The sequence below is a fragment of the Peromyscus maniculatus genome, chromosome 3 (genome assembly GCF_049852395.1).
Source record: "Peromyscus maniculatus bairdii isolate BWxNUB_F1_BW_parent chromosome 3, HU_Pman_BW_mat_3.1, whole genome shotgun sequence".
In the NCBI taxonomy this organism is placed as follows: domain Eukaryota; kingdom Metazoa; phylum Chordata; class Mammalia; order Rodentia; family Cricetidae; genus Peromyscus; species Peromyscus maniculatus.
Genome location: NC_134854.1, coordinates 56,825,840 through 56,829,358, shown reverse-complemented (window position 1 = coordinate 56,829,358; position 3,519 = coordinate 56,825,840). Strand labels below are relative to the sequence as shown.

At 45.0% G+C, this 3,519-nt stretch overlaps 1 pseudogene; it reads right to left on the bottom strand.

Moving 5' to 3' along the window:
- Positions 1–1,677: 1,677 nt before the first annotated feature.
- LOC121828196 (uncharacterized) lies at positions 1,678–3,252 on the bottom strand (annotated as a pseudogene).
- Positions 3,253–3,519: the final 267 nt, after the last annotated feature.

Genomic DNA, 3,519 nt, shown 5'->3' with positions numbered 1-3,519 from the left:
AAAAGTTGTGTGTAGAGATGTTTCTCTTTTACTGGATTGCTTCCCTGGGACAAATTCCCAGAAGTAGAATTACATTTGGGTATGAACATTTGCATGGCATCCCAAATGGAGCACCAAATCACTTATAAATACACCAATAGATTCTTCCATCAATTATGCTTGGCAATACCATTACATTAAATCATTCAAATTTGTTTTGAAGTAGAGTGCGCGCACACACACACACACACACACACAAATATGGCCGAATTAATGACATACCTTTACAATACTGTCACTGGTGTTACATATCACCATCAATGTCGCTAATTTAAACAACAGAAATTGTATTTTATCATTGTTTATAAAGGAGATTTGTTTTTTATTTTAGAAATTGTTTCCCACCCTATCTGAAATGTCTGCATGTATTCTATACCCAATAATGTATTTTTCAGAACCCTTAAAAATCATTGTTTTTAGCCAGACATGATGGCACATGCCTTTAATACCAGTACTTGGTAGTCAGAGGTAGGCAGATTTCTTTGAGTTCAAGGCTAGCCTGGTCTATATAGTGAGACCCAGTCTAAAACAAACAAACAAACAAATAAACTATTTTTTAAAAGCTATAAGTCACAATCAATTAATAGACTATGAGAATGCATTACCTTCTAATTAGTAGACTGTGAAATGGATTAAGTGCCTCCTGACTAGTATTACAAAGAAAATTAGTATAGTATAGCATGAACATACCAGAGCCTTAAGCACTCAATAAGTTGTGTGTGTGTGTGTGTGTGTGTGTGTGTGTGTGTGTGTGTGTGTGTGAGAGACTGGAGAGATACTTCTTCAGTTAAGAGCATTTGCTGCTCTTCCAGAGGACCTGAGTTCAGTTCCCAGCACCCACACTGGGCAGCTCACAACTGCCTGTAACTGCTGCTCCAGGGGATAGGAGTGCCCTGGCCTCCATGGGCACACACATTTACATGTGTAGACTGACATGCAGAATCACACCGACATATGATTTCAAATAGTTTTAAAAACTTAAAAGTAAAACTATTCTTTGCGGGCGGGGGTGGGGTGGTTTCAAAGCAGGGTTTCTCTGTGTAACAGCCCAACAGCCCTGGCTGTCCTGGGACTCACTCTGTAGACCAGGCTGGCCTCAAAATCACAGAGATCCTCCTGCCTCTGCCTCCCAAGTGCTGGGATTAAAGGTGTGTGCCACCACCACCGCCTAGCAAGAAAAAAATATTTTTAGTGCAACAAAAATATTTTTAAAGTACCAGCCTTAGGCTGGCAAGATGGTTCCATCGGGAAAGGCACTTGCCACTAAACTTGACAACCTGAATTCAACCCCTGGGACCCTCACGGTGGAAGGAGAGCACTGACTCTTGCTAGTTGTACACACACACACACACACACACACACACACACACACACACACATGTTTAAAAAGTTTTAAAATATCAGCTCTGTAACTCATATTTATTACCCTCCTTTCTTTTTTTTTTTTTTTTTTTTTTTTTTTTTTTTTTTTTTTTGGTTTTTCGAGACAGGGTTTCTCTGTGTAGCTTTGCGCCTTTTTTGAACTCACTTGGTAGCCCAGGCTGGCCTCGAACTCACAGAGATCCGCCTGCCTCTGCCTCCCGAGTGCTGGGATTAAAGGCGTGCGCCACCACCGCCCAGCAATTACCCTCCTTTCTATTTTTAAAAATATTATAACTTCCATTTTATTTTTCCAAGATGGTTTTTCTTCTGTCCTTATGAAGCCATCTCTTCACATGGACTCTGGTGGAGGTCATGGTGCAGCATCAGCAGGTCTAAATCATGGTGGGGTGTTCAGTCCTTCCGGGTTTCACCAGATCAGTTCCTGACTACCTTGCTGTGAATGGCACAGCTCACGCAGTAATGCAGCTTGACGCAGAGTCTGGGAAGCAAGTAAGCATCGAAGACATTTGCTTCAGATATGTCCGTCACGGCAGCGGCCGCTACAATGTTCCAGATGACGAACTTCTTAATGGCCTTGGCCTTGGGCATGCACCAGACACGTTTTGTGCCGTGAATTGGCTGCACGTGGCTGTGGCCCCTTTTGGCACTACGATTGTTACTTCTCTTTTTGGTCGTCTTGGAGCCAAGACCCAAAAGCCCCCCTTTTCCGTTTTGATGTAAATATTTCCCAGGCTGTGACTTCCCTTTTCATATTGAATTATCTCTTTTTTGCACGGTTTCAGTTTTTCACGAAGTCAAGCCCAGCCATCCCTTCTAAACGTCTTATTTCCGTTGAAAACAGAAATTTATCTTGTTTCTACAAAGGTGATAAATGATCGATCCTATGTTTTGCCAACTCAGTTCTTACCAATGCCGTCTTTCAACATGCTCTCACTACCCCTGGAACTAGAAATTCGCGTCAGCTCAGCAAAATGCAAACGAAGAGCTGAGGCACAAATGTTATTACGGAGCCAGTGAATGGAGAGCCGGTGAGGCTCGCGAGAGCACGCGTCCCAGGCCGCCCTTCCAGTCCTCAGCTTCTGTGGCGTCAGCAAAATGGTCCGCGGTGCAAATGCTGAGTAAGCAAATATTGCAATAGCCCAGAGATGACTACAGCGAAAGCTGGGGGGGAAGCAATGTTGTAAATCTCAGGCCCCACAGAGACACTCAGAACAAGACACGAGAGTTGAGTTCTGGGACAAAATCATCGCAGCAGAGGTACTGGTAGGATAATGACCATCGGACAATTTTGGTTTATCGAAGAAAAGTTCATTACTCCTCTCCACCATCTGTGGGGGCTGCCATTATTCTCAGTTCATAGATGAGAAAATTGCAGGGCAAAAGGCTTTGTGACTTGTCCCAGGTCAACAAGCTAACAGGTGTCTGGAATTTGAACCCGAGCCCACGCTGTTCGTTACTGGCCTCTGTGCCTCTCCCATGGCAACCAAGGGCAGGTGAAGGGAGACCGCAGATTCCTGCGGGCAGAGCGGCTTACAGCGCCGGGCTCTTAAAGGCATGTTTGGATTGCTCTGTGGGGACCTATCCCAGTGCCTCTTCCACTCTGTGGATTTTCCCTCCGTGAACTGGACCCGGTCATCTGGAGTGAAGACAGCCCCCACTGAGGTGAAGACTGAGGTTTTGTGTCCCATCCAGATCATGACAATTCCCAGGACGAAGTAGTCTCAAAGGCACAGCAGAGATGGTAGCTCGGGTCCGCAGCTAGGCATATGACCTGTACCCAGTCTGGTCTCTTTCTCACCTGGGGTCATTGAGAGACACAGCTTGGTCCATAGCGAGTGGTATTCTAGTACCTGCCAGTCTATGCTATCCTATGGTCATTTCTTCTGAATTGATATGTTTCCAACCTAGATGTGTTACTGTGCTTGGATTCTAGGAGGCAGGGTAGCTCAACAGCTGCATATTCAGATGGGGTGAGGTTTTACTTTGGTCCTTATGGGTCGCCTTTGATCTCCTGGTATTTTCTATGTGCTTCTTCAATTTCAGAACGCATGCTCGCTGAGTGGGATGGCCAGGAGTCCCTGATTATTCCTGCTATCC